Source organism: Chiloscyllium punctatum, chromosome 7, assembly GCF_047496795.1.
Source record: "Chiloscyllium punctatum isolate Juve2018m chromosome 7, sChiPun1.3, whole genome shotgun sequence".
Taxonomy (NCBI): Eukaryota; Metazoa; Chordata; class Chondrichthyes; order Orectolobiformes; family Hemiscylliidae; genus Chiloscyllium; species Chiloscyllium punctatum.
The window spans coordinates 58,044,458-58,061,389 of record NC_092745.1 but is presented as its reverse complement, the minus strand read 5'-3'; the positions used below and the strand labels follow the sequence as shown (position 1 = coordinate 58,061,389).

General features: G+C 40.8%; 1 long non-coding RNA gene across 3 annotated transcripts in view; it reads right to left on the bottom strand.

The window, feature by feature from the left end:
• Positions 1-13,070: 13,070 nt before the first annotated feature.
• The window catches only part of LOC140479675 (uncharacterized), a 113,446-nt gene continuing 109,584 nt past the window's right edge, over positions 13,071-16,932 (bottom strand). For all 3 annotated transcript variants that reach the window (XR_011961094.1, XR_011961095.1, XR_011961096.1), the window contains one exon: positions 13,071-13,229. This is a non-coding gene — a long non-coding RNA (uncharacterized lncRNA). The remainder of the gene's footprint in view (positions 13,230-16,932) is intronic.

Here is a 16,932-nt window from a genome sequence, read left to right as displayed (position 1 = left end):
CCCTCTAATTTTAAAACTTCCCGATCATGGGAAAAGGCTGTTGGCTATCTACCTTATCTATGCCTCTCATGATTTTATAGACATCAATAAGGTCACCCCTCAGTTTCCTGCACTGTAGGGAAAAAAAGTCCCAGTCTATCCAACCTTTCCTTATAACTCAAACCTACCAGTCCAGGTAGCATCCTAGTAAATCTTTTCTGCATTCTTTCTAGTTTAATAATATCCTTTCTATAGTACGGTGACCAACACTGCACACAGTACTCTAAAGGTCATCTACGTTTTGTACAGCTGTCACAAGATGTCCCAACTCCTATACTCAGTACTCTGACTGATGAAAGCAAGCATTCTGAAAACTTTCTTCATCACCCTGTCTATCTCTGACTCCACTTTCAAGGAGCTATGTGCCTGTACCCCTAGATCTCTTTATTCTATAACACTCCCCAGGGCCCTACAATTGACTGTGTAAGCCTTGCATTAATCTAAATTAAACTTCATCTGCTATTCCTCCCCCTACTAGCCCAGTTAATCAAGATCCTGCTGCATTCCAATGTGGTCTCCTGTACTTGAGGAGACAGAACGTCAAGTTGCAGAACATTTCAGAGAACATCTCTGGGACACACACACCAATCAACTCCACCACCCCGTGGCTGAACACTTCAACTCCCCCACCCACACTGCCAAGGACACACAAGTCCTGGGCCGCCTCCACCACCAATTTCTAGCTACTCAACGTCTGAAGGAAGAACACCTCATCTTCTGCCTTGGGACCCTCCAATGACATGGGATCAATGTCGATTTCTCCAGTTTCCTGATCTCCCTCCTCCTACCTTATCCCAGATCCAACCCTCCAACTCAGCACTACCCCCTTGAACTGCCCTACCTGTCCATCTTCCTCCATGTCTATCTACTTCACCCCTTACTCCAACCTATCACCATCACCCCTCACATCCACCTACCAATCGCATTCCCAGCTACCTTGCCCCCAGCCCCACCCTGTCCCATTTATCTCTCCTCTCCCTTGCCCCTCCACCCCCACTCACATTCCCAATCAAGAGTTTATGTTCGAAATGTCAACCTGTCTGCTCCTCAGATGCTGCCTGACCGGCTATGGTTTTCCACCACAGTTTATGACTTTAACCTTCTTCACTGTTCACTATACAACTAACCTTGTTGTTGTCTGCAAACTTGCTAATGATACATCCTAAATTCTTATCCAAATCATTTATAGAAATGATGAATAACAGTGGATCCAGCAGTGACCCCTGTGGCAGACTGCTAGTTAATGAGATATGTCTATCCAGGATGACTGTAGAAACGATAGACCTTTACACTATGCTAATATCTTTAGCACTTAGTTGCCATTTGTGTCTGGTGTCTGAGTTTTGTGACTTTTACTTGGTCAATGTACTCAGCATCTCTTGCTACTTTGCCAAGTTTAGTGAAGTAGATTTTATTGTCATGTGTACTCAAGTACAGGGATATAGGAGCACAGTGATAAGTATGCAAAGTCATCGTTCCAAGCATCATCTTAGATACAAAGGTACCTAGGTACAAAATCTTAGAGATAAGATAGAAAAATAAAGAAATAAGTTAAAAGTTCAACATCATGGTCCTTCTTAAGTGCTTAGCCATGAACCTGGATCTAGGCTGTTCCAATACAAAGCAGAGACCAACACCAGCAAGAAGCAGTCAGCCAACCTTGAGTTGATTTGCCACACCTCCCTTGTCTACTCCATCTGATTTTACTTTTTTTAAGTCTTCTTTCGCTGCTTTTTTGTTCTTACTTATCTTCTGTGGAGAGCTTGGTGGCTTCAGGGTGTTCAGCAAGCTTGATGCAGATTTCTCCTCCGCGGTGGTGGAAGGAGTTGAATTTGTGCTCTGGCAGCAGCAATGGAGTAGGTAGGCAAGCTTGGGCCCAGTGTCTGGTATGGGACCCGACCGCTTCAGCGGTAGCTGATTGTTGAGATCAGCCCAGCTGGGACTCATGGCAGCAATGAATCGACCTGAAGACTGCTAAAATGGGATCAAATTCTATCATATCATCTCAATTAGTTCATTAAATTAGTAAAATAAGAAGCCCAAAATTATTCTCCATAATGGTGTCCACAAAAACATCATTGATTGTAGTAAAACCCATATGTTTCTCAATTCTCCGTGCTTACCTGGTCTGGTCTACATGTGGTTCAATGTAATGTTAAAAGATTAAATGGGAATATCTCCCTGGACATTAATGTAATATTAAAGAGTTAAACTGCACTGAGTGAACATTCTGGAGTGGGACGGGACAACGTTCATGCAGGAATGTGGATGACTCGCACTTCATTTGGGCAGCCATTTACTGCTGTTCTACTGCTATTGTCAAGTTAAACTCTCATTCAATCTCTTCCATTCAGAAATGCTTTCTAGTCATGCCCTGAAACTAGGTATGTCGTGTCTGCATTATCTTGGGGAATTGTTGAGTCAGGCAATCGTCTGCATAATGATTCCCTAGGATTAGGGCATTAACATTATTTCTGAGGATGATCCCATTCTACCATTGTACTTGAGGTAACATGTGAGAGAGTGACTGGGGGTTGTCTTGAGTAGTATGTGACTATGGGGAAGTGGCCAGAGTATCTGCAAGCATGGTCAACTGACCTGTATAAAGAATATGTGTTTTCTTTGTTCGGGTCCTCTTTGACTCGACTTCGCACGCCTGCAAAGGGGGTTAAAGGGGTCACCTAGCTTGTATAAGCTTGAATAAACTTTAACTGTATGCAGAAATTGGTGTGTGCAAATTGCATCTTGTGTGTGAAACCTCGGAAAACGAACCTAATATCCAGGCCCTCGATAATGTGCTTAATTGCCCTCTGAAATGGCCTAGTAAGTCATTTAATTCAAGGGCAGTTAGAGACAGACAACAACCATTAGCCTTGCTAATGTTGCTCATACCTGTGTGAAATCTCCAGTTTTCAGCTAAGACAGAATCATCATCAAAACATAGTACCTCACAATCACTGCCATGCTCTTTCTTGAAGGACAATTTGGCACACAACAAAAAGGGGTAGAGAAGAACTTATGGGGGCTATTGGTATCTTCTAGATATTTCTGAAGAAAATGTCTCTCGATTTCATTACAATCAGTACAAGAGATTTAACCTTTTTTTGGTATGGCTTTTCTTGAGGCAGAGATTTTTTTCAGAATGGTTGGTTAGAATGAGATGGGATTGTTCAAAGTTTATTTGTTTAAAGTAGGTTACAAATACACTCTGAGGTCTGTCTATATTGAATACAGAGTAAATGACGATGGAGGTTACATGGGAGACATGGGTGAAATGAAGGAGCGTGGAGGTATTAAGTATGATGGGGCAGGGAGATAAGGTTGTATACAGGGGACATTTGAGAACTGAGGTGACATGAAGTCTATTGCAGTTGGGGAGCTCTTCTAAGAGAGATCAGTCTGCCAGGTCAGGAAGTTTCACAACTCAATGTTTCCCCTTAATGACAATCCAGCCTCGTCATTGGCTTTGCCACATGAGCTTCAAAACTGTTAGAAATAAACAGTTGAAGCAAATAATCTAGAAGAGCATTTGCCAACTGATGTAGCCTTTAATAAAATGAATATAGAAGAAAGCAGTCAAGCAAAGAGAAAAATTATTTTACTTTAAGCCTTTGTAATTGAATTGATCACTTAAAATTGGCACTGCTTATAAAAAAATTGATAATCTTTTATCGTGTTCAAAGAAGATGTATCTATATACTGCCTATATGTTCCAAAGTCAATATGGTATAAAGAATGGTTTGTGCTGCATTGATATTTTGGATCTAAAATGGTAACAGAATGATTAACAGAGGCATAGGCCATACCTGATTATTGTGGATTTTCATGCTGCTGCAAAATTCACCTGATCCATCTGTGGTGAAAACTTAAAAGAGGCATTAGGCTTCTTGCATATGTTAATGAGGGCCCCATCTTTTGTTTAAAGATTGTGTCAGGAAATTGTTATCTGGTCTTCAGCAGTTACGACAAATTAACTTTTATTACAAAATATCTTTCAGAAAAATTGCTATCATAGGGCAGGTGAAGCAAGGTTACATTTGACTCTAAAATATTCCAGTCATACTCGGATTCATTATTGTTTTTTCCCCTCTTCCTGGCCTTACCTTTAGGCTGTTGCTATTGAAGCCAATAAATTAATTATCTGTGGAGGTGCGAGAAAGATCATCCAAATAATAGTAGCAATACCTGACGTCCAATTTGGACTCTGTTGTTACATGCAATGCAGAGGAATCATGAGACCATAAAATGATAAAAAAACAGGAACAGGATTAGACCATCTGGTCTCTTGAGCCTGCTCTGCCATTCAATAGGATCATGGCTGATGACATTCCTGACATCTACTTTCTTGTGTTTATGATATAACCCTTGATTTCACTATTGATCAAGAATCTATCTATTGCAGCTTTTGTGCTCAAAATCAGGCATTGGTTCATTTCTGCCTTGCTTAACAGGTGTTGAAGTATAATCACTGAAGTTATTTAGGCAAATGTGGAAGTCAATTTGGTCAAGTCAGATGTCAAAAACAGAAATTGAGATAATAATCTCAGGTTTGAGGTTCTTTCAGATAGTCTGGATAACAATGAGAATTGCAATGTGGATGTACTAGCTGACCATTGTACCATGGTACAGGAAGCTACACAAGATGGGTGATTAAGAAGTAACACAGCGGTAGAGAGGGGCATTTTAGTGAATGTAGCTCTGAAAACAAAACAGAAGAACTGAGAGTACAAATATAAATGAATAAGTATGATTTGGTTGACACCACATAGACAGGGCTGCAGGATGAAGTGGCTTGAAACCTGAATCTTGAAGCTCACAGGACATTTATAAATGATTAAAAAGTAGTCAAAAATGGAACCATACTGTAGGATTGGACATAAAAGAAGAAGTGATAAGAGCCTGTCAGAAAGGTGTAGCAATAATCCTGGGAGATATCAATCTACATTTTGACTGGAAAGGTCAGATGAAGAGTTGATAGAATGTTTTCAGGATTGGTTCTAGAACATTTTTAAATTAGATTCTCTACAGTATGGAAACAGGCCCTTTGGCCCACCAAGTCCACACCGCCCCTCCAAAGAGTAACCCATCCAGACCCAGTCCCCTACCCTATATTTACCCCTGACCAATGCACCTAACACTATGGGCAATTTAGCATGGTCAATTCACCTGACCTGCACATCTTTAGATTGTGGGAGGAAACCAGAGCACCCAGAGGAAACCCACACAGACACGGGGAGAACGTGCAAACTCCACACAGACAGTCACCTGAGGCTGGAATCGAACCCAGGTCCCTGGTACTGTAAGGCAGCAGTGCTAACCACTGAGCCACTGTGCTGCCCCAAAGATTTTGGTAAGAAACTATCAGAAAGCAGGCTATATTAGACCTGGTATTGTATAACAAGATAGGGTCATATAAACAAAGGAACAGGAGTAGACCATTCAATCTGCTAGACCTCTGCTGCCATTCAATATGATCATGGTTGATTGAACACTTCAATGCCTTTTACCCACCCCATCCCCATAACCTTATGTACAACTGAAGGGCTTTTGCCCAAAATGTCGATTTTCCTGCTCCTCGGATGCTGTCTGACCTGCTGTGCTTTTCCAGCACCACTCTAACCTAATCTAGAAATCTATCAATCTCTACCATAATTATACTCAAGGATTGAGCTTCCACAGCCCAAAGTGGTGGAGAATTCCAAAGGTCCACATCCCTTTGGGAGAAAAGAAAATTTCTTAATTTCAGACCTAAGTAACATGTCTCTTATTTTTAAATTATACTGCCTGGTTCTAGACTCAATAATTGGGGGAGATCACCTTTCATACATTGAAACTCTAGAAGACACAGGCCCAGTTTGCCCCATCACAAAGATTGGTAGGAAGGCAAATTGTGAAGAGGACACAAGGAAGGTTCAAAGAGATGTGGATAGGTTAAGTGAGTGGGCAAATATCCGACAAATGGAATATTATGTGGGAAACTGTGAAGTCCAGTTTGGCAGTAAGACTTAAAAATTAAGCTTATTATCTAAGTGTTGAGAGATTGAGGAGATTTGAGATGCAGAAGGATCCAGTTGGCCTCATGCATGAGTCACAAAACATTAGTATGCAGGTACAGTAAGCAATTAGGAAAGCTAAGGCTGTATGGAATAATGTGCACTATATTGGTCATTTTATTTAAGGAAGGATGTAAATGTGTGGAGGCAGTTCAGAGAATGTGGGTGGCACGGTGGCACAGTGGTTAGCACTGCTGCCTCACAGGGCCTGAGACCTGGGTTCAATTCCCGCCTCAGGCGACTGACTGTGTGGAGTTTGCACGTTCTCCCCGTGTCTGCGTGGGTTTCCTCCGGGTGCTCTGGTTTCCTCCCACAGTAAATATGTGCAGGCCAGGTGAATTGGCCATGCTAAATTGCCCATAGTGTTAGGTAAGGGGTAAATGTAGATGTAGGGGTATGGGTGGGTTACGCTTCGGCGGGGCGGTGTGGACTTGTTGGGCCGAAGGGCCTGTTTCCACACTGTAAGTAATCTAATCTAATGTTTACTAGGTGATACCTAAATTGCGTGAGTTATCTTATTAAGAAAGGTTGGACAAGCTAAGTTTATATCCACTGGAGTTTAGAAGAGTAAGAGGGAACTTGAATGAAATATAAAGGCCCTGAGGGGTCTTCACTGGTAGACATGAAGAAGTTATTTCCTCGTAATGGAGAATCTATAAATAGGAGTCACTATTTAAAAATCAGTTATTACCCATGTAAACAGAGATTCGGACTTTTTTCTCCTAGATGGTTGTGCTCTTTGGAACTCTCTTCCTGAAAAGGAGGAGGTAGCAAAGTCATATAACATTTTAAGGCAGAGGTAGAAAGATTATTGTTAAGCAGCGTTACCAGTGATTGGTGGGAGTGTGGAACTGAAGTTACAATCAGATCAGTTTTGACATTACTGAATGATGGAGCAACTTCAAGAAAATGAATGGCACTCCCATTCCTCATTCATCTGTTCATAATCATGTCATTGTTTTTTCGCAGACACTGTTCTAAGGTCTTCAGGAAGATGGACAAACCATTCAATGGTGTCACATAACTATATATCATTGAAGATAAACAGGGCAGTGTTGGCAGAGTGAGTCCAAAGTATATCAAACCGAGTCTGCACAACTGCATACGGTGGAAGGCTCACATGAGCACAAGGACATAAATGCATGAAGAAGATAGTTTAGTTTTAATACTGTGACTATAAGATTAGAGCCTTGTATGCCAATGAATACCATGTATAGCAGAATGTAATGTTAATATGCATAAAACGATATAGCTTTTAAATTTGAGCTTGAAGGCAGCTCTTGACTTTACCTTTTGACTTTACCTTCTCATTGGCTAGTCTGTCTTGAATGCAAACTCATACTGTGACACCAAAGTAAAAAGTGACAGTTATGATAAAATCGGAGCAGTAGTGAAGATCAAGAAGCAACCCTGGGATTGTCTGGAGAAATTTTTTAAAAACTATGTTTTATTAAAATTTTGGTACTGCTTTCAGGCCTGTGAGCAGTTGGAAAAGTCACAGGTCTGATCAGCTGCTATGAAGGAAACACCTCTGAACAAAGTAACTACTGGAACATGATGAGTGTCAAAAAACTTTTTTATAGCAGTAACAGGGGAAACAAGTTTTTTTTTAAAGCAGTGAGAGCAGCAAAAGCCCACTAGCTGCTAAGGGAAGAAATCTGAATGAGTCCTTATGAGGAGAATTTGAGTACTAGCCATGCAGAGCAAACTTGATCCTTTAAGTTGGGGGAGAAAAAAGTTTAACTTCCATCTGACAAGATAGGCTGAGGAGCGCAATCAAGATTTCTAACAATAAGTTAACAAATTTCTGAACTATTTACTTAATGCCAAAGTTAGCAACAAGATGTTAGGATAATTCTTCAGGTATGGGTTAAAAGAAATTTGATAAAGGAAAATAAGTATCAGGAATAATAGATCATTATTGCAGTTTGAAAAACCAGAGTCCTAACAGATGTTAATTAAAACTATATTTTTTGACAATTTTAACAGCAAATTCAAAGTTTTATATGGCAGTCAAGACATTTTATTGTTTTTATTCATTTAAGTATAAAATAATTGGAAAAAGAGAGAGAAAATAAATTTGATTACAGTGTTAAATTAGTGTGGAAATATCTCAAGCACAGAAAACCATTGGTGAAAGTGATGTCATAACAGGCATCTTTGATATAGTCAAAGAGTTAATGAATTTTAATTAAGTGAAGCCATTTTGACAAAAACCTACCCACAGATCTTTGGGAAATTCTTCAGTGACCTTGGAAAATAAGTATATTTATCCATCCTGACGAAGATGCCATATTGGTAAAGGAAAACAAAAGTCTATATTAAAATGAGTATTCAGAACAGCAGAAACTTAAACAACTTTCAGTCCTAGTTCTACAAAATCAATCTTTGCGACAACAATGATTCAACAATTTTAATCAACTAAGAATACTGCAAGACAACAAAATAAGTGTGGTACAAGGAGGACAAAAGTCTAACTGCATTCTTAAAATGGTTCTTTACTTGAAATATCTATCAATTATCAAACAACATGATAAATTCACCAGTACCATTCTTTCTACCACAAAAATTGAAGCTTTCAGAACCATTTGATAGATCAACAAATTGGCAAACATGGTAAGTATATTCCTTACATTTTGAATAGCTACAGCATTGGACATGATACCAATGAGATGGGAAGAACATCAGACCATGTATTAGATCCAGCCTAACAAGAAACAAATTGCATTTGACAACCTTATAACAGCTTTTGATTAATATTTCATTTCAAGTGTAAATAGGACACTGGCTAGATCATGTTTCAATAGCAGGTATCAACTTCCAGGAGAGTGTACATGTAACTTCATTCATAAACTTTATGCAATATCCCTGAAACTTGCAGCTATGAAAACTTACCACAAGAGCTCAATTGCAGCTGATTTGTTGTTGGTCTCTTAGATAAATGAGTTAATGAATTTCTTAAATTAAAAGAGGATCTAACTTCAGAACAAACAATCCAGACAGAAGTGTATATACAGTCTCGAAAACTATCCAAGAAGCATTATACAACAAAATTTCCATTTAATGTTGAATATTCTAAACAGCATGTTGACTACTTAAAGCATAGTAAGAGGCAGATCTCCCATCTGGGAGGGATGCTGTTCAGAGGTTTGGTGCAGACAGATGGGTTGAAGACCTTCTGTGTGTACTATAGGGATTCCATGATTCTAAGTAACTGAACTAACCCATTTGGGAATGCTATAACAGTTAAACCATCTTTATGAAGAAGGTTAAATAGCTTGAGGAAGGATGCTTTGTAAGGGCTCCAGGAGCAAACTTGTGATAATGCCATGGATCTGGACAATATTAAGCATAAATATCAAATAATGTTCAGAGTGGGTGTAGTTAGACCAAACTAGACAACACTGTACTACACTGTGGAAGATTTACATGAGCATACAGTCATGAATGCATGAAGAAGGAAGTTTAGTTCTTAATAAGAGCTTAACTATAGAATCAACAGCTGGTATTTCTACGATTACAACATCCTGCGATATTTAGTAATAGAGTGTATAATGAAGTGTGTTTTGGAATCCAAGCCCGAAGACAATTTACCTGTTCCTTGATCAGCCTGTCATGAACCCAACCTTATGCTGCAGCATCAAACCACAAGTGCTGCTTGTTCAGGGATGAAGCAGGGCACCAGTTGAACTCACTTCTCAGTAAGCAGTGATGTGTAATGTTTTGTACCTGCCTGATAGGAACAGAGAATTTATTTAACGCCTTTTGAAACTTCACAATCTCAAAAAATACGACACCTCCTCAGGCAGCAAGAAATGTCAACCAAAATTATATGCTGAAATCCAAAATCATGACTTGATCTTGAACTGACACAGTTCTGATTCAGAGGCAGCTCTGATGTCAGCAAAGCAAACTGATGCATTGATAACTAAGCTAACACATTAGAAGGAGAAATTTGTGTAAAGGTAGAAGACACTATGTAATAGCCATAGCAATTAAAGTCTGCAGCCAAATAAATTTCCATAAAATTGTAGAATTGCAGATGCCAATTAGATATTGCAATACATTTTCCCAATCCCGACCTTAGAGGGTTCAGTCAGGAAAATGCAGGGCTGGCCAGCAGGTAAGTCTGGGGGTAGTGATGGTTGGAAGGGAAGTTGGGGAGAGTGGGCTTTTTTTATTATTTATTAAAGCTACGTGGGCTGCACTAGCTGAGCCAGGATTAATTTCCCATGTGAATGTAGTGGTAAGCTGCGTTTTTGAACTGCTGCAGTCCATTTGGTGCAGGTGCAAACATGATGCTGTTAGGGAGAGAGTTCTAGGACTTTTACCAAAGGAATGGCAATATATTTCCACATCAGAATGGTGAATGGGTTGGAGAAGAACTTGCAGTGGTGGCATTCCCATGTATCTGCTGCCCTTGTGCTTCTGGATGATAAGGCAGGGTACTAGGCTGGTAACAGCTAGTGATGTTTTTGTGCATTAAGGAAGATCAGCTATGAACCTGAAAAAACTGGTCATTCCATAAGCAATGAATGGAACACCAAACCAATGAATTTCAACAAGGTCTTAAACAGTTGGCATGATAAATTAAGAATTTTTATTTAGTGCCGATGAAGGAATAATCATTACATTGATAGGATGAATGAGCTGGAGGGGAATTTATATTTGAAGGTCATCAAATGGTCGCATTGGTTTGCTTGAGGTTGTGGGGCTGGAAAGTGTTGTTGAAATAAATAGAAAGCCTGAGGAAATTCAGGAAGTGAAGTTTACTTGGCTGCATTTGTGAAGCCAAGTAACTTTGCAGTATAGGTGCTGTTACTAAAATCTGAAATGAAAACGAATAAATGGGAGAAATACTCATTGGTGAGATAGTATCTGAGGAATACAGTTAAGATTTTAGGTTAATGTCCTTTGTTACTTATTTTTCAGCATTTTCCTTCAGGATATTAAAATCCAAGGAAATTGTGTGATTAAAACAGATTGTATGGGTTCTTTGAAAGCAGCTGATTGGCCTATTGTAATTCCATGCTATCTCCCGTCACCAAGTCACCCTTTATTTACACATGGAAAATCCTTGACCTTGGCACAACGTCATCAAAGACAGAATCTCTGACACTCCTCTTTTTATCTGTCAGCCAGGGCTCCCTGATTGGATCAGATTAAAAGCCCCAGTCAGGGAACTCCAGCTGGTTGACCTCATTACAATCATTACATTCCTCCCCTCTGAGTCTGAAGACATAGGCCAGACATTTTCCTTGGATAGCCTCCTGGGGAATTCTGTTACTGGCTCATGTTCCTCCGATTTGACTTCCGATACAGGCGGTGTAATGTATGGGAGCTTGCCTATTGTGCTAGGAACACCTTGGTATAAATTCATTCATTCTTCCACTGGCAAAGGTGTTGATATGGCTACGTTTGTCATATCCATCTCAGATTCAGGAGTCTTGTCAATGCTTGATGGAGTGGGTGAACCCTTGGGAGCCAGGGCACCCTTGATCATCCTCATTTTATCTTCCAATGGGTGTAATCCATTCTTGTCAACTCTGTAGCCCAAGTAGGTCACTTGGGGGGCTTAGAACACACATTATTCCCTTCTTAGGCATACACTAATTTCAGAAAAAACAATTAAGGATTATGTCCAAGTTCTCGGTGCTCCTTATTGTTCTTCCCTGTTATTAGTATATCATCTAAATAAATGGCAACCTGATGTACACCTTGCAAAATTCTCTCCATCATCCAGTGGAAAATTGAACAGGCTGACAATACCCCAAATGGCAATCTTGTATATTAGTACAAACCCTTATGGGTATTAATTGTAGCATACTTCTGAGAATCCTCATCAAAATGTAATGTAAGTACAGCAAGCGTGGCTCATGTCCAGCTTCGTGAAGGACCGCCCCCCCCCCCCCCCCCCCCCCCGCCATCTTTGCATATAAATCCTCTATCCAAGGGATTGTGTACGTATCCAGCTGTGAAATGTGGTTTACTGTTTGTTTAAAATCCCCACAAAGGTGAACCGACCCAGTGGGCTTCAAAATCAGTACAACCAGTGTGACCCATTCCCCAAATTGGATTGGTTTGATGATTTCTTCACTTTCCAGCCTTTTGATTTCTGCATCTACTTTTGGAACTGGGCAGGTCTTACAGAATTGTGGAATTGCTTCCTGGTCAACATGCAAGGTGGCCTTGGTTCCTCTGAAAGCTCTGAGACTTTCTTGGAAGACTTTTGGGTACTTCACTGAGGCAGCCATTTTATAATTGAAAAATGTTGAGCCAATCCAGGTGAACCAATTTCATTTCATCAAACTTGGACCTGACCCTTTTACTACAATACTGGTAACCAAACAAGCTGCTTTTCCTAAGGGATCAGAACCAAAGTTGTACCCTTAATCAGTAAAGGTTCTCCGGTATAGGTTATAATGCCTACCGAGGTCTTGCGTAAACCTAATGGTTGAAATCCAGAACGAATTTTGTTAAAAACTGGTTCTGGTATTGACCTCCATTAGAACTGGATGACCATTTAACCAGATGTTTGTTTGGACTGGTTCTGATTTGGATGTTGCTAAGCAATTTAACTGTTCTAACCAAGATGCAGGTGGGCCCTCATGGTATGCACTCCTAGATACCAGCCTATGAGTTATCTTAATCAATTTAGGTCCAGTGGGACTCTTTCATCTCATATCTGCATATTGGCAGCAACTACAATAACTAACATGAGGAATTCAGACTAAGTGTATGGGGTTTGTCTACGCCAGACCTACTTTTGGGCATAACGTATCTCTGTATTGAATTGTGTTTAGCTCAATGTGGAACAATAAATGCTAAAGCCAAAGCAATGACTCACCCTGTGCTAAATAATGAGGCATTAGTGAGATGACAGGTACACATTAAAATGATTTATGTTAACTGAAATTTGGAAGAACATATGAAGAGAGGTGGGGAGTTTTGTATTGGTTAGAATCTTTTATTTTCAGAGTTGAGAATTTGCTTGTTTTTTTTGCCTGTTCCTTCATCACAAATGACACTGGCATCAATTCGTTCATTCAACCACATGGAGAAATGTAAAATAGAACATTGAATATTCTTGCATTCTCAATTATGCCATTGAACCAATAGAGTTTTGTCGAAGAACACCTGGAAAAAATATTAAAGAGAGTCTTAGGCTGTGTTAATTTAGCCAATCTACAATAGAACTTTGCACAGAACTGTACATGCACCAGAACTACAACAGAGAAGCAGACCACTTAACTTAACCACTTCATGTGGTCTGTATGCACGACACAAGTTTTCTTCCATTCCTCTTCATTTCATCCTATCAGGATATCCTTTTAATCCTCCACTTTCATGTACTCACCTATTGCATCCCCTGAAATGTATCTGATGTGGGGCCTAGATATTCCAATGGCCAGGGAATCACTGGAGTAGCATTTAGATCAAATTGTCCAGAAAATTGAAATTTCCAATAAGCAATTCCCCGGGATCTGGAACTCTCTGAAAGAGTCCATTATAGTCAGAGAAGTTTCAGGATTCTGAGTCCAATGTTTCCTCTACTATGCTGTGCTTCCATGCATGCCAACTGGTGTCCCAATGACTTTTGGTTTTGAAGGTTGATGCCATGCACAGATCTCAGATGTCCACTTTCAGGAAAAGGTTTTAAGGGAGCGTTCATTCTGACTCACTTCAGCTTAATAGTTCCAGGAAACATAGTTGAAGTCTTGGATAATTGAAAAACTGACTCCTCAACCCATCATCGACTTCCCCAATTCCTAGAGTACCCACTAAAGGGATATTCCTTTACCCAACTTCAGCCCCCTGCATGGCCCAGCTGAAATTGAGATCCTTTTATTTCCCTGCTCGACCTGACCCAATTTGGTTCTGCTGGAGAAAATATATCCCTGATGAACTTGACTGGTTCTACTGGATCAAGCATGCTATCACCCCTTTTAAGTCTTTCACCCTTATCACAAACTGTCCTGAACATCAATGTTTACTGAGCAAATATACACACTCTGCACCACTCACCCACCTGCCACCCTACCTTCTTAGAGTCATAGAGTCATAGAGATGTACAGCATGGAAACAGACCCTTCAGTCCAAACTGTCCATGCTGACCAGATATCCCAACCCAATCTAGTCCCCCCTGCCAGCACCTGGCCCATATACTTCCAAACCCTTCCTATTCATATACCCATCCAAATGCCTTTTAAATGTTGCAATTGTACCAGCCTCCACCACTTCCTCTGGCAGCTCATTCCATATATGTACCACTCTCTGTGTGAAAAAGTTGCCCCGTAGGTCTCTTTTATATCTTTCCCCTCTCACCCTAAACCTATGCCCTCTAGTTCTGGACTCCCCAACCCCAGGGAAAAGACTTTGCCTATTTACCCTATCCATGCCCCTCATAATTTTGTAAACCTCGATAAGGTCACTCCTCAGCCTCCGACACTCAAGGGAAAACAGCCCCAGCCTGTTCAGCCTCTCCCTATAGCTCAAATCCTCCAACCCTGGCAACATCCTTGTAAATCTTTTCTGATCTCTTTCAAGTTTCACAACATCTTTCCGATAGGAAGGAGACCAGAATTGAACGCAATATTCCAACAGTGGCCTAACCAATGTCCTGTTCAGCCGCAACATGACCTCCAAACTCCTGTACTCAATATTCTGACCAATAAAGGAAAGCATACCAAACACCTTCTTCACTATCCTATCTACTTGCACTCCACTTTTAAGGAGCTATGAACCTGCACTCCAAGGTCTCTTTGTTCAGCAACACTCCCTAGGACCTTACCATTAAGTGTGTAAGTCCTGCTAAGATTTGCTTTCCCAAAATGCAGCACCTCACATTTATCTGAATTAAACTCCATCTGACACTTCTCAGCCCATTGGCCCATCTGGTCCAGATCCTATTGTAATCTGAGGTAACCTTCTTCACTGTCCACTACACCTCGAATTTTGGTGTCATCTGCAAACTTACTAACTGTACCTCTTATGCTCACATCCAAATCATTTACGTAAATGACAAAAAGTAGAGGGCCCAGCACTGATCCTTGTGGCACTCCACTGGTCAAAAGCCTCCAGTCTGAAAACAAACCTTTACCACTACCCTCTGTCTTCTACCTTTGAGCCAGTTCTGTTACCAAATGGCTAGTTCTCCCTGTATTCCGTGAGATCTAACCTTGCTAATCAGTCTCCCATGGGAACCTTGTTAAACGCCTTACTGAATTCCATATAGATCACACCTACTGCTCTGCCCTCATCAATCCTCTTTGATACTTTTTCAAAAAATTCAATCAAGTTTGTGAGGCATGATTTCCCACACACAAAGCCATGTTGAGTATCCCTAATCAGTCCTTGCCTTTCCAAATACATGTACATCCTGTCCCACAGCAATCCCTCCAACAACTTGCCCACCACCAACGGCAGACTCACTGGTCTATAGTTTCCTGGCTTGTCCTTATCACCCTTCTTAAACAGTGGCATCACGTTAGCCAACCTCCAGTCTTCCAGCACCTCACCTGTGACTATCGATGCTACAAATATCTGAGCAAGAGGTCCAGCAATCACTTCTCTCGCTTCACACAGAGTTCTCGGGTACGCCTGATCAGGTCCTGGGGATTTATCCACCTTTACCCATTTCAAGACATCCAGCACTTCCTCCTCTGTAATCTGGATATTTTGCAAGATGTCACCATCTATTTCCCTACAGTCTATATCTTGCATATCCTTTTCCACAGTAAATACTAATGCAAAATACTCATTTAGTATCTCCCCCATTTTCTGCGTCTCCACACAAAGGCTGCCATGCTGATCTTTAAGTGGCTCTATTCTCTCCCTAGTTACCCTTTTTTCCTTAATGTATTTGTAAAAACCCTTTGGATTCTCCTTAATTCTATTTGCCAATGCTATCTCATGTCCCCTTTTTGCCCTCCTGATTTCCCTCTTAAGTATACTCCTACTTCCTTTATACTCTTCTAAGGATTCACTCGATCTATCCTGTTTATACCTTACATATGCTTCCTTCTTTTTCTTAATCAAACCCTCAATTTCTTTAGTCATCCAGCATTCCCTATACCTACCAGCCTTTCCTTTCACCCTGACAGGAATATACTTTCTCTGGATTCTTGTTATCTCATTTCTGAAGGCTTCCCATTTTTCAGCTGTCCCTTTACCTGCGAACATCTGCCCCCAATCAGCTTTGGAAAGTTCTTGCCTAATAGTGTCAAAATTGGCCTTTCTCCAATTTAGAACTTCAACTTTTAGATCTGGTCTATCATTTTCCTTCACTATTTTAAAACGAATAGAATTATGGTCGCTGGACCCAAAGTGCTCCCCCACTGACACCTCAGTCACCTGCCCCACCTTCTTTCCCAAGAGTAGGTCAAGAGTTGGGGTCACACGGTGGCACAGTGGTTAGTACTGCTGCCTCACAGCGCCAGAGACCTGGGTTCAATTCTCGCCTCGGGCAACTGTCTGTGTGGAATTTGCACATTCTCCCCGTGTCTGTGTGGGTTTCCTCCGGGTGCTCCGGTTTCCTCCCACAGTCCAAAGATGTGCAGGTCTGGTGAATTGGCCATGGTAAACTGCCCGTAGTGTTAGGTGTAGGGGAATGGGTCTGGGTGGGTTGCTCTTCATAGGGTCGGTATGGACTTGTTGGGCCGAAGGGCCTGTTTCCACACTGTAAGTAATCTAATCTAAAGATTTGTACCTTCTCTAGTAGGTACATTCACATACTGAATCAGAAAATTGTCTTTTACACACTTAACAAATTCCACTCCATCTAAACCCATAACACTATGGCAGTCCCAGTCTATGTTTGGAAAGTTAAAATCCCCCACCA